Source organism: Alosa alosa, chromosome 23 (assembly GCF_017589495.1).
Source record: "Alosa alosa isolate M-15738 ecotype Scorff River chromosome 23, AALO_Geno_1.1, whole genome shotgun sequence".
NCBI lineage: Eukaryota > Metazoa > Chordata > Actinopteri > Clupeiformes > Clupeidae > Alosa > Alosa alosa.
Genome location: NC_063211.1, coordinates 25,102,692 through 25,117,245, shown reverse-complemented (window position 1 = coordinate 25,117,245; position 14,554 = coordinate 25,102,692). Strand labels below are relative to the sequence as shown.

At 45.8% G+C, this 14,554-nt stretch overlaps 1 protein-coding gene across 2 annotated transcripts in view; it reads left to right on the top strand.

The window, feature by feature from the left end:
• The first annotated feature begins 1,997 nt into the window (after positions 1–1,997).
• Positions 1,998–14,554, top strand: part of LOC125288303 (B-cell CLL/lymphoma 9 protein-like) — a 54,871-nt gene continuing 42,314 nt past the window's right edge. The window contains exon 1 of one of the 2 annotated variants that reach the window (XM_048234541.1): positions 1,998–2,480. The gene's annotated coding sequence lies outside the window, so the exon portion shown is untranslated. The remainder of the gene's footprint in view (positions 2,481–14,554) is intronic. The other variant, XM_048234543.1, reaches the window with a different exon arrangement.

Genomic DNA, 14,554 nt, shown 5'->3' with positions numbered 1-14,554 from the left:
TACTCTCACGCAACGCAACTCTTCTCCAGACGCCTGGTTGGGCAAAGAGCCAGAGCAGGTGAAGCCAGGACCTGTCCCAGTCAGGCAGGAGCACACATGCGTAGAAGTACTGGGCTCAAGGTTCAACTCCCACTGACTGAGGGCCCATTGTTCAACACTCTGCTGAGGACGAGATAATGTATTGCTCTTCCTGTAAACCCATAAAGGTGCCATATGAGCCACCGCGGAGCCTTATCCTATACCGTCGCCCCAGCTTCCCCTCAGCACCCTCTCCCACCCCTATATCTTACACACATATGCTCATTTATTACGTCAGATAAAATGTTATCATATAATAGTAAAAGGACACTGAGACATCACACTCTGCTGCTGTTTATTGGTGTGAAAATGAGCCCATTTTACAGCTTCAGTGCTGAGGGAGGAGGTGGTGGTGGTGGGTGTGGGTGGGGGGTGAGAGGAGAGGGGAGGGGGTTGTGTAGCTGAAGACCAGTCTCCCTCAAACTCCCCTCTGTTCTTCAGCCGGATAGTTCAGCTCAGTCTCAGCCATCAAGTGCTCCACCAATCCCCAGTGGAGTTCCGCAGATCCCGCCCACACCCCCTCACTCCTTACCCCTCCAGTCCTGTCTGCTGGCCCGTCCCAACCCCCACCTCCAACACACACACACACACACACACACACACACACACATCCCAGCCCCACTCTCCAGTGCAGTGGTTGAATATTAACCCTTTGTGTGGATCGATTACATTGTGTGTGTGTGTGTGTGTGTGTGTGTGTGTGTGTGTGTGTGTGTGTGTGTGTGTGTGACAGAGTGAGAGAGAGAGATAGCTTGTATGTGGGTAGTTTTCTCTCTGTCAGTCAGTCACTCATTCACACCCTCATGCTATTTTTCTTCCTTGTTCATAAACACATTCACCCTGCTGCACTGACACTCGTTTGCTCCTCAAACAGTCCTCATGGTATAATGTGTGTGTGTGTGTGTGTGTGTGTGTGTGTGTGTGTGAGAGACTAATGGACTAATGGTTAATTGTGAATGCATCTTTTTAAATGGTGTAAAAATGCATGTTATTGAGTATTTGTATGTTACTTGTATGTTTGTTTCCATGGCTTTAATTGTGTGTGTGTGTGTGTGTCCGTCCGTGTGTGTGAGTGTGGAGAGAGAGTGGATCACACACTCAAACAGAACTTTTATCTCTTCAGTTTTGAGGCTTATTGACTAACACCTCCCCCTTTCCCTACTCCCCCACCTAAACCCATGCCCCCACCCATTGCCTTCATGTTTTGTGTGTGTGCGTGTTGTGTATATGTATGTGTGTATGTGTGTGTGTGTGTGTGTGACATGAGAGCGGATGCCCCAACCTCCATCACACTCTGTCCTTCACTCTCTGCTTTTCAATGAGACCTCTAAGCTGCCTGCACAGTGTGAGAGCCACCGTGACCCCCAAGCATCCCCACTGTGTGTGTGTGTGTGTGTGTGTGTGTCTGTGCATGTGTGCATAATATGTGTTTTTATGATAATGAGTCTCTATAATGTTCTTGACAATGTGTGTTTGAGTCTGTATGTATGTATGTGTGTGTGTGTGTGTGTGTGTGCATGTGTGTGCATCTGTTTATGTGTGTGTGTGTGTGTGTGTGTGTGTGTGTGTGTGTGTGTGTGTGTGTGTGTGTGTGTGCCAGCACATCAGCCTTTGGGAGGCTGATACTCAGTGAAAGTGAGAGAGAGGAGGGGAAAGGCAGTAAGGAGGGAGGGAGGAAGAGAGGGAGGGGAGAGGAGGGAAGAGAGGGAGAGAGAGAGGGGGAGAGAGAGAGGAAAGAAGACATGGGAGGAGCTGGAATGGTGGTGGAGGGTCTCAGGGCGGGTGGCATAGTGTGTGTGTGTGTGTGTGTGTGTGTGTGTGTGTGTGTGTGTGTGTGCGCGTGTGAGTGTACGAAAGAGAGGGGAGGGGGTGGCTGCCTTGTTTGTGGCTTGTCAGCAATTGCTTGAGACAAGCCACCCCTGCATGTGTGAAAGCTGCTTGGCGTGAATGCCTGGACCGTACCATTGCAGGCGAGCGGCGGGGGTGAGCCCGTAAGAAAAAAAACGGAGGCGAGCCGAGACAATGGGCCCCTCAAGTGTTCCCCCCGAGCCGCTTTGATGTTGTCCTGCTGTCTGGATGCTACGGGGAGCAGCAGCGCAGCGAAAGAACAGCTCTTTGTGTGTGGATGTGTGCTCTTCTCTCTCTTTCTCTCTCTCTCTCTCTCTTTTAACTCTTTCCCCCTCTCTCGCTCACTCACTCGCACTCTCAGCCACAGGAGGAGGACAAAGCGAAAGGGAGTGGAAACCCCAAAAGAGAGAAAAGGGGGGGAGAGAACAAAACGATGAAAAGCAAAGCCGTCCAGTAGTGGTGTTGTGTCTGTGTGTGTGGAGGGAGGAAGACGAGAGGAGAGGAGAGGAGAGGAGAGCAGAGGAGCAGGCTGCGGCTACGTAGCCTGAGAGAGGGTGAGTGTGGACGCTATTCTTTGCTTGTCTTCTGCTATGCACTGCCGGACGTGGATGGGGTCTCAGACAGAATGTGTGTCTGTGTGCGCGTGTGTGTGTGTGTGTGTGTGTATGTGTGTTTATTTGAAAAATGTAAAGCTGCTGCTGGTGTGTTTGTGTGTGTTTAATCTGTATTTGGAGAAGGGGGAAATGTAGTTGGCCATCTGTTAATAGGTGAAATCATGATGCTTTGCATGAATGTTATTCCTGGTTACTTGGTATTCAAACAGTAGCACCATGCTCAAACAAACACACACACACACACACACACACACATATGCAGGCACAGAAACACACATAATCCATAATCATATTCACACACAAACACACTTACGGTTTTACTCTGAGGAGTGTGGATGGTTTATTAGATGCACGCCAGTCCGTGTGTGTGTGTGTGTGTGTGTGTGTATGTGTGTGTGTGTGTGTGTGTGTGTAATGTTGTGAGCATCAGTGAAGAACACGCTGGAGGAAAGGTGTTTAAATGTCCAGGCTTTTGGGGTCTTTTGCCTCTCAAAGTCAAATGCAGTCACTCATGGACTCTGCTCAGTGTGTGTGTTCAGCTCTCAGCTGGGCTCCTGTCCTTTCCTCTGTGTGTATGTGTGTTTGTCTGTGTGTGTGTGTGTGTGTGTGTGTGTGTGTGTGTGTGTGTGCATTGAGTCTTTATATCAGCTCTGCAACTATGTATGTGTGGCAATAGGATGGCAATGATTTGGAGGTTGGAATGTTACCTTGCAGAGGGGCTGTCCGTTCAGCTACTCAGACACACACACACACACACACACACACACACACACACACACACACACACACACACAACCTCCAGTTTCACCAGTGACTTGACTGTAATTACTCTGGCATCTCATTTCTCCCCTTGTCCCCCTGGCTTGGCTGCTGGTGTGTATGTGTTGTGTATGATGTGGTGTGTATCTCTCAGTGTGTGTGTGTGTGTGTGTCTGCGTGTGAGATTGATTATTCACTCTGTCCCCCTCTCTCTGTCCTAAACCTCAGATCATCCCTCTCTGCCCTCCACAATACAGATGATCCCCTTTTCACCATCTATTCCATTCAGCCCTCTCCTCCTCCTCCTCCTCCTCCTCCTCTTCTCTCTCTCTCTCTCTCTCTCTCTCTCTCTCTCTCTCTCTCCTCCATAAGCTGGATTTGTCCCTCCCCTCATTTGCAACTGATCTTGGTTCTGACAGATATTGAGATGTGGGATGTGTTTGGGTCTGGCCTGTGCAGTATGTGATATTGAGGCGTGGGATGTGTTTGGTCTGTGCAGTATGTGATATTGAGGCGTGGGATGTGTTTGGCCTGTGCAGTATGTGATATTGAGGCATGGGATGTGTTTGGTCTGTGCAGTATGTGATATTGAGGCGTGGGATGTGTTTGGGTCTGGCCTGTGCAGTATGTGATATTGAGACGTGGGATGTGTTTGGCCTGTGCAGTATGTGATATTGAGGCGTGGGATGTGTTTGGCCTGTGCAGTATGTGATATTGAGGCGTGGGATGTGTTTGGGTCTGGCCTGAGCAGTAAGTGATATTGAGGTGTGGGATGTGTTTGGTCTGTGCAGTATGTGATATTGAGGCGTGGGATGTGTTTGGCCTGTGCAGTATGTGATATTGAGGCATGGGATGTGTTTGGTCTGTGCAGTATGTGATATTAAAGGCGTGGGATGTGTTTGGGTCTGGCCTGTGCAGTATGTGATATTGAGGTGTGGGATGTGTTTGGTCTGTGCAGTATGTGATATTGAGGCGTGGGATGTGTTTGGCCTGTGCAGTATGTGATATTGAGGCGTGGGATGTGTTTGGGTCTGGCCTGTGCAGTATGTGATATTGAGGTGTGGGATGTGTTTGGTCTGTGCAGTATGTGATATTGAGGCGTGGGATGTGTTTGGCCTGTGCAGTATGTGATATTGAGGCGTGGGATGTGTTTGGCCTGTGCAGTATGTGATATTGAGGCATGGGATGTGTTTGGTCTGTGCAGTATCTGATATTGAGGCGTGGGATGTGTTTGGCCTGTGCAGTATGTGATATAGAGGCGTGGTATGTGTTTGGGTCTGGCCTGTGCAGTATGTGATATTGAGGCGTGGGATGTGTTTGGCCTGTGCAGTATGTAATAGTGAGACGGGGATGTGTTTGGCCTGTGCAGTATGTGATATTGAGGTGTGGGATGTGTTTGGCCGGTTCTTCATTTTAGACAGTGGCGTTGAGTGTATTGCTGGGAATGTTATTTTGTTATTCTGTCGTTTAGCTTCATTAGGAACACACTTTCTGATATTATCAGTCATTGTGGAAAGTTACTCAACATGTAATGTTTCTCTAGGTTTGGTTTCCTAAAAGTTTCCACTTGCAACTTTTTTTTCAAACCCAAACGTCTAGTGAAAAATGTTGCAATTCTATTGTATTTGTCTAGTTAAGTGGTATGTGTGTGGGGGGGTATTTTTGTCTGTCTGTCTGTCTGTCTGTCTCTCTCTCTCTCTCTCTCTCTCTCTCTCTCTCTCTCTCTCTCTGTATATATATATATATATATATATATATATATATATAACATATCAACATAACATAACATAACCTTACTCCTTTCTTCAGAAAGTGCCTTTAAGTGCCACATCAGCCCTAACAGTGGTTATGAGAGTGTGTTTGTGTGTGTTTTTGATGTGATAGTATGCAGGGGCTGTTTCCCTTTGTTCTGCTAGTGACTACACCAAACCCTGTTGCCCATATTGGGTTTCTCTGTGAGGTCCAGACAGCAGTCTTGCCCATCAGAGTAGAGGCCAAGTCACTGCATAGTATTTCCTTAGATAAGTTCTAGTGGGTCATCCTTGAATGACCCCTTTGGCGTTACTGTCCGATTGAGCCAGCAGAGGTGAGGTCAGATAGCTTGAGAGATGTTTTAGGTTATGCTGTTCCTTACCGCGCACACACACTGTGCAGCCTGGACCATTTATTTTCCTCTGGAGACAAGCGCCAGGGCCACTGTCACTAAGGTCACACAAGGTGCTGATAAACTGGACTCCTTATCGGACCTCCTGGCAGGACCATTACACTTGAGATCTGTTTGAACCTTCTGTAATCATGCTTAACAGATGACTGTCATGGTTATGCACTGTAATTACTGTGATTGCACACTGTGATTATTGTGGTATTAACATATGAATGTGATGCATGTAGAGACGTTTATATCCATGACAACAGGCAGGACTTCCTAATGATTATCTGATGATACAGTTTTTAACTGTATGAGCATGGTGCAGCATTTGTCAGTTTTCTCATGAAACTGGGACAATGATCTCTCCCTGAAACTATCAGGTTCTTTTTAAGAATTTCTCCAAACCTGTGATTCAGGAAGCTAATCCTTTTTCCCTTCACTGAGATGTGCTTTATCCAGAAGTGTATTTTTGTATGCGAACTTCAGCTAGTATGTCCCTAAAACACAACACACGAGGTTCTGCATAGATATTCACTGATGCAGTGATTGTTTGAACTGTATTCTGCAGACATTAGACAGTGTTGCCATGTTGTGTATTTTTTTTTTTAAAGGTAATAGGCCTACATGGTGACACTATATTGCTTTTTGCATAATGTTGTTCCTCCAGCTAAAGGTAACAAACAAATGTTGCTGTACAAACAATGTAATAGTTTTAATGTTTATGTGGTTGATGAGGCTCTGTTCTAAGCTCAGCTGTGGAAGCAACACTGAGGGCCAGATGTACTAACGCTTTTGCGCCCACTTCAGGCGTATTTGTTTCGCAATGTGCGTGTAAAATCATTGCGAGGTATGTACAAACAGGCCGCGATGATGTAAAAGCGCAAACTGCCTGTCGCGGGAGCTGAAAGTGGCAGATTGCGTTTGTCTTGTCATGCATATGCATTCATGGGAGGATCCAGGGGAAAGTGGGAGTTTAGCGTAAAAAGATGGGAGGGGAAGAGTAAAGAACACCTAATTATGTATTCCGCGGTATGTACAAACACTGCTCCTGAAAGCGCACGTCTATTCAGCATCTTATAGTTTACGTAGTGCAATTAAAGATGCTAAGCGGCGCTATAGAGACAGAGTTGAAGCTGATTTCTTGGAGGGTGATCCAGCACGAGTGTGGAAAGGACTCCAACCATCACTGGCTTTGAAAAAAGTCCCTCCCATGATGAATGTGAGTAAAGCCCTCCCTGAAGAACTTAATGCTTTTTTATGCTCGCTTTGACATGAAAAACACAGACTATATTGGACTAGCTGCAGCATGTGAAGCAAATGAGGATGCACCTTTCTGTGTCTCTGAGGTCGATGTGAGCAATGCCTTTAGAGGGTAATTTGTAGAAAAGCTACTGGACCGGATGGAATTTCTAACAGGGTTTTGAAATCCCCAGGCTGCTCAGTTAGCTCCTGTGTTCACTTATATCTTTAACACATCATTGGCTCAAGAGACAGTTCCTACCTCAAGCAGTCTGTTATTGTTCCAGTACCGAAAACAAAAGTCCATCATGTCTGAATGACTACCGCCCAGTAGCCCTGACGCCTACAGTGATGAAGTGTTTTGAGAAGCTTGTGAAAAACATTATCTGCTCATCCCTCCCTGCCTCCTTCGACCCCCCAATTTGCTTACAGAGCCAACAGGTCTACAGAGGATGCCATCTCAAACCTCATGCACACCACCTTAACTCACCTGGAGGAGGGGAATGGGAATTATGTGAGGATGCTGTTCATTGACTTTAGTTCAGCATTCAACACGATGTAGTACCTCTCACCTTGGTCACAAAGATGAAGGCCTTTAGGACTGAACACCACCCTGTGTCACTGGATATTTGACTTCCTCACCAACCGCTCACAAGTGGTTAGAGTGGGGGTCTGACATCTGACTCATTAACCATCAGCACTGGTGCTCCCAAGGCTGTGTTTTGAGTCCACTGCTGTACAACATCTACACACATGACTGCAAAGCTAACAGTAGTCATACCTCCATCATCAAGTTTGCAGATGACACAGTGATCTTGGGCCTGATTAGTAACAACAATGAACAGTTCTACTTGGATCAGGGTTGATGAGGTGGCACAGTGGTGTCAATATAACAGCTTGACACTGAATATCAATAAAACCAAGGAAATGGTATTGGATTACAGAAGGCAGCAGCAGAACTACAGTTACACCCCACTAATGATCAGCTGGCAACCTGTAGAGAGAGTCACAAGTTTTAAATACCTTGGTGTCCACATTACTGAAGACTTAACATGGACTGTTAACACTCAATATGTTCTGAAGAAGTCCAGACAACGACTCTACTTCCTTCGTCAGCTAAGGAAATTCAAAGTTTCTACATCCATCATGAAGGCCTTCTACACTTCAGCGGTTGAGAGTGTTCTAACTGGTAGCCTTTCTGCCCCACCTTTTTTATGCAGCCCTTGCCACTTAATCTACTAAACCCCTCTTCTACTGCAGTTTTACCCCCATTAATGCACAAATAGGCTGACACCAGACATAATTTCACTGCATTTCTTACTTCCAGTAACTATATGCATGTGACAATAAACTTCCTTGTATCCTTGTATCCTTGTATTCTGCGCCTAAATACTTCCGCCTTGTAAAAGCAGGTGTTAATCCAAATTGCAGTTCAATGCGTCAATAAGAGAACCTTTCAAAGACAAAAGAATCGCTATTTAGAGCACCAGTATTTGTACTACCAAAAGCAACCTTAACTTTCGTTGGTATTTCGAATGTCTTACTTTCACGTCATTCACTTAAACTTTCTTGCTAGATTTGACCAATCTTCCATAGCCTACGTGCACAAGTAGTTTGAGTAGAACTACTGATCTTCATTATCTCCCTGCTTGTTTACATGTTATCATGTATGGTATTATTTCATGATTGCTAAACATTTGATTCTTTTTAATGTTGTCATCAGTTAACTTCATTCAACTCCGCTTGTATATAGGCGCTGCCATTCAGTTGTGGACGTTCGTAAATTGCGTTTATGGGCGGAGAAAGGCAGAGAAAGGCGCAGTTTACACTAAGGATTAAAAGATTGATAAATACGATAGAAACTTGGGTCTGACAGCGTTCGCAATCTGCGGTGTGTCCATGACGCTGATAACGCTACGTTCGCAAATGTACGTACATCTGGCCCTGATTGTGCTATTGTAATGTTGTGAATAAAGTTGTGTAAATATTTATATCTCATTTGCTGAAGAAACTGTATAGAGAATTGAAAAGACTGTAGAATTACTGTAGGCATGATAAATGATAGAAGACTATGAAGACTCGCAGAAAAAAATATATTAAAAAGCGAAAGAAAGAAACTAACATGTTATCAAAATGATATGAATATGATATAAAACTCTTCAAAAGGACCTTTGAGAAATTCACACTTCACAGTGAGCTTTTAAATGAGAGAATGTGAGAATAGATCTACAATGTCATGCCGCGTTGTATAGAACCTCATCTCTGCCGGCTCTCTCCTGTCGTAAACAGAGTTGTTTAGTTTTTCAGAATGTGGTGATGAAGACCATAGACAGATGGAAGCTGAGGTACGAAAAAACAAAATGGCGGGATGGGGCCCTTAGAGACCCCCCTCCGTTAAGAACGGGAAGCATTTGATGGTGTGGGGACTAGAGACGTGCCTGGGGAGAGAAGCTCGGGGGGAGGAAATGGGTTTATTCTTCACAGTTGTCAAATATCCAATGCATAACTGATGCCTGCATTAGACCGACACTTAATAACCCAGAGCAAACACAAAACACATTTACTTTCTGATGACAGTTCAGTTAATGCAAAGATGTGGTGGTGGCTCCGTGTGTGTGTGTGTGTGTGTGTGTGTGTGTGTTTGGGGGTGTGCTGTTTCATGACAGTTTAGTTAATGCCAGGATGTGGATATTGGACAGTTCTAATTGTTTCATTATCTCTCCTTGATCCAAGAGACAAATCTCTTTTGCGCTCTCGTTCATCCCCAACCTCTCTCTCTCTTTTTCTGTCTCTCTCTTTCTCTCCTATTCTTGTTCTCTATCTCTCTCACTCAAACACACACACACACACACACAGGACCCAAACCTACATTTCGGCACAGACTAGTGACTCATTTGGAATGCAGTGCCTTCCCTTAATCCGGCTCATTTTGTGCACTAATAACTTTCTGAAAGGCAGAATGGCTTTCACCCAGGCTGTGTGTGCCGCCGCTGGAAACCATTTGGTGTTCATTTGGAGGTGTCCATCATACTGTGTATCACAACCAGCAAGAGAGGAATATAGAGGGAGAGAGAGAGGAAGAGTGGTATGGAGACATAGATGTGAAGGAGAGAAAGAGAGGAGTGTGGCTGAATGAAGGAGGAGAGATAAAAAACAGAGGGAATGAGTTGCAAGGCAAAACAGAGGGAGAAAAAGAGCAAGAAACAGAGTGAGAAGGGCTGGTGGGTAAGGAACAGAAATAGACTATGATGAGAGAGAGAGAGAGAGAGAGAGAGAGAGAGAGAGAGAGAGAGAGGATGAGACACTGAACAAATAGCAGCATGACAGATTCACGGGTTTGGCCACCTCCAACAGATGACATCACCACACTACTGAGGCAGAGGGCAGCAGGGTGGAACGCGGCCATCCCATAATGCACCACTCAGGATGCACGCCAGAGCAGGTAGAGATCTGATTGGCTGGCAGGAGGATCTGTGCCGGCATGCCTACTCAGATGGAGGCTAACAGGAAGTGGCTGCCAGTCTGTCTGATGAAGAGATGCTTTGAGAATGCCCATGAATGTCCATCTGCTAGCGTGACAGACAGAGAAACTAATTCTGACCGCACACTGGGCAGACTGCAAAGCACTAGCAACGGTGCTGACTGACTAACTTAGTCATCTTGTGTTGCCTTCATTCTGCCTGCTATCTCAATGTGCAGAAATACAGGTGCAGATCAACAGAATATAGACCCCGTTCACACTGCAAGTCTTAATGCTCAATTCAGATATTTTGCTCAGATCCAATTTTTTGGTTTGGCTGTTCACATTACCTTTTAAAAATGTGGCCTATATCAGATTCCAGTGTGAACTGTTTGCGGTTTCGAACTGACCCGCGTGCGCAAAAGAACAATAGCCTAACAATGACATCAGATAACTCCTGCGGCGCATAATTGTGACAAATGTCAATGTAGATCACTGATCTATAAAGAACTTTATAGATCAGTGATGTAGATTGACGTAAAAGTCACATCAAATCCGCCTTGGTTGTTCACACTGCGGCCGCAGACCTGGGTCTGATTCAGGACCACATATGGAAGTGGTCTAAATCTGTTTTGGAAAAATCAGATCTGGGCAAGATTTGAGTGTTCACACTACTTCTGAAGAAGTCTGACCTGGTCACTTGACCCCCCAAAAAAGATTTGGGTCATTTTTGCCTGCAGTCTGAACGGGGTCGTAGAGAAAGCAGTGCTAGTACTGCTAATTGCTCACCATGCTCAATCTACTTCTCATCAAAACATGTTGCTAATGCTAATGCTAATGAGTTGCGAATGGCACTGGTATTGTCAGTCCTGGGTCATTTGGTTGTGTAAGAAGGCAAGAAGCGGAGGAGACAAAAGGTGAAACAGTGTTATTAGATCCAGTCATCCAGATGCAAAACGCCAACTACCAGGATTGTATCTCCTAGTGGGAAAATCTGGTGATAACACACCATGCTTCTTAGCAACAACAAGTAGGCAAGCTGAACAACCAATCAGAGAGAACCTTTTCCCAATGGCTCTGGTGCCAATTCAACATGTTGAATAGGCCATAAACAAGCTGATGGAGGTCCGTCAGAGCTGATGGTGCTGAGAACATACAGACACTGATATAGACACCAGCCAGACATTATCAGATGTCCGACCGTTGGCTTGGTGTGGGGTCACCTTTATAGACAGGTAGACAGACTGGCTGACAGAGGTAGACAGACCAGAGAGAGGCAGTCAAGGGGTATTATGAGGACAGACAAACAGGTAAACTGACAGACAGCCACAGACACACAACTGACAGAGAGAGACGGGTAGACACATGAGGGTCATGAAGACTGACTGGTGGGAGAGACGGACAGACAGATGGACAGACAGAGGGACAGACAGACAGACAGACATTTAAATTCAATTCAGTCTTTATTTCAGACTCACAAGAGGGTCCGTACTGTAGCTTAGGAAACAAAAACTGAAATCATCTTATAATAATAATAAATACAAACAGACAGGCATGCAGATTGAGATAGGAACAAACTGGAGACAGACAGACACATGACAGAGATGGCCACAGGCATACATGAAGATTGATAGACAGACAGACAGATAGACAGACAGACAGGCAAACAGATGCGTGGAGATAAAACTGAGAAACAAGAAAACCATGACAGTCTGATGACAGTCTGCCACAGGCATACAGGATTAAGAAAGACACACAGACAGATGGAGAGAAAGACTAACTGAGAATCAGACAGACAGACTGGTGATGACAAAGATTTCCAGAGGCATAAAAGAGTATCAAGAACACACAAAGGCAGAAAGACCAAGACACACACAGAGACAGACAGACAAAGTGGAGGGCTGTTAGCGGATGTGAAATTATGGAGAATCAGACAGACAGACAGACAGACAGACAGACAAAGTGGAGGGCTGTTAGCGGATGTGAAATTATGGAGAATCAGACAGACAGACAGACAGACAGACAGACAGAGTGGAATAAACTGACGTGGAGACGGAGGAGCGCACAGACAGACAGACAGACAGACAGACAGACAGACAGCCCGGCTGGCTGTTAGCAGACATGGAGACGTGTAGGAGCACACAGACAGACAGACAGGCGTCCAAACAGGAGTGGCCTCGCTGCCTCTGGCTCTGGAGTGTGACGGCCCACAGAAGGTGGACGTTCCCACCTCGGCGCTGTGAAAGCTCTCAGCACCTCTCGGAGCAGATGCTCGCTGACACGCCTGGCGTCTGTCCCACACAAGTGTGTGTGTGTGTGTGTGTGTGTGTGTGTATATGTAACAAACACGTCATGGTGGCACCAAATACACCACCACCCCCACCCCCACACAAAACCAGCACCATCTCTCCCTATGTCTCCATCTCAGTTCACTTCTCTTCTTCACTGATTCGTTTCTTCTGTCCATTATTGCCGTTCAGAGACCTTGTGCTATCCATGGCAGTGTGTGTGTGTGTGTGTGTGTGTGTGTGTGTGTGTGTGTGTGTGTGTGTGTGTGTGCGTGTGTGTGTGTGTGTGTGTGTGTGCGTTTGTGCGTATACTCTTTTATGGTCAGAGACCTCGTGCAATCCTTGGCAGTCAGGCAGGCATATGCAGGAAACAATACACAGTTTACAATCCAGTAGCTTTATTGTGCATACATTAATGTGTACTGTAATGGCAGAACGGAAACACAGCTTGTGCACTCTTGGCAGTTGTGATTGCCAGTTTTCGACCTTTAGGTCATAGGTGTGCATTCCCCCAACCCCCTCTATGACTGAATCTCATATCCTCGAGAGCATCCTATAATCTTTGTGACAGTGGCAGATCATTGCATGCCACCTAAAGAAGTCTTAACTTATTTTTTCAAATTGTACATTCTGATTGGTGATTTTTTGCCTTTGGATCACAGTAGGTCTCACTATGTAATTCACCAACCTAGTATTTCAAACTGTTTCAGAAGGCAAGCACCGTAGATATGGAAATCTATGGCAATCAAGTGGATTATGGGTAGTTAAGGTAAATCCACCTCCACACTGAGCATTCCAACAGCGTGGTTTTAGGCCCACACACTGCCACATTTCTCTCACAGGGTTCAACCTCAGTCGGTGTGACAGGCACAAAGCAAACAGTCTTAACACGCCATAAGTGGCTCACCACCAGCATGGACCTGTGTGAGGAGGCCTGTTGCCATGGTGTCAGTGTGTGTGTGTGTGTGAGTGTGTGTGTGTGGCTAGTGTGCAGTCGTCGCTGATACAAAGAGTAAGAGATAAATGGAGAGTGAGATGGCTATTTGTGTGTGTGGGTGTGTGTGTGTCTCTCTCTTTCCCTTTGTATATGTCTCTTTCTTTTTCTTTCTATTTCTCTCATTGTGTGTGTGTGTATGTATGTATGTATGTGTGTGTGTGTGTGTGTGTGTGTGTGTGTGTGTGTGTGAGGGGGAAGCGAAGGCATCTATATGTCTCCTCATCTGACACTTGATTACAATCAACACGTCCACTGCTCTCACACGCGCATGCAGAACAGCACTCTCCTCAAGAGGCACTCCACTTTCACTGTGAGTGAGAAAAGAGGAAGGCTACACAGACACAACAGACACACACACACACACACAGAAACACACAGACACACACACACACACACACACACACACACACACACACCACACACACACACACACACACACACACACGCGCGCGCGCACAGACACACACAGATACACACAAACAAGGGGGCACAGACAGACAGACAGACAGACAGACAGACAGACAGACAGACACACACACACACACACACACACACACACACACACACACACACACACGTACTGTATGTACACTTTTTATCTCACACACACAAACAAACAAACAGAAAGTTGTTCATGCTGCAATTTCCTGTGAAAGCCCCAAAGGTCTCTGGCAGTGGTGACGGAATGTCAAGGGGTATTATGAGGACAGAATGACGCTGATGGACCTCTGAGGTACTTCTAGTCTTTGATCTAGTGACATGGATCTCATTTGGTTCTGATGCGGTTCTGACGCAGAACAGATGTGGTTCTACTGGGGATTCTCAGGCGATGATGGGTTCTGTGGTTATCTTGGGGATTTCAGTGTGGCGGTGGTGTAGGGGTGACTAATGTGAAGTCAGGAGTGTGTGACAAACATTTTCTTCACTCACTCATCTGTGTTCTTAGAGGGAAAGGAAAGAGTGTTTCTATGTGTGTCTATGTGTGTGTATGGCTACACACAGTATGTGTGCATAACCTGTGCCTGTGTGTGTGTGTGTGTGTGTATCTATGAGCTCTGTGTGGATTTTCATCTCTTTCTTTCTTTCTTTCTTTCTGTGTGTGTGTGAGAGAGAGAGATAAAG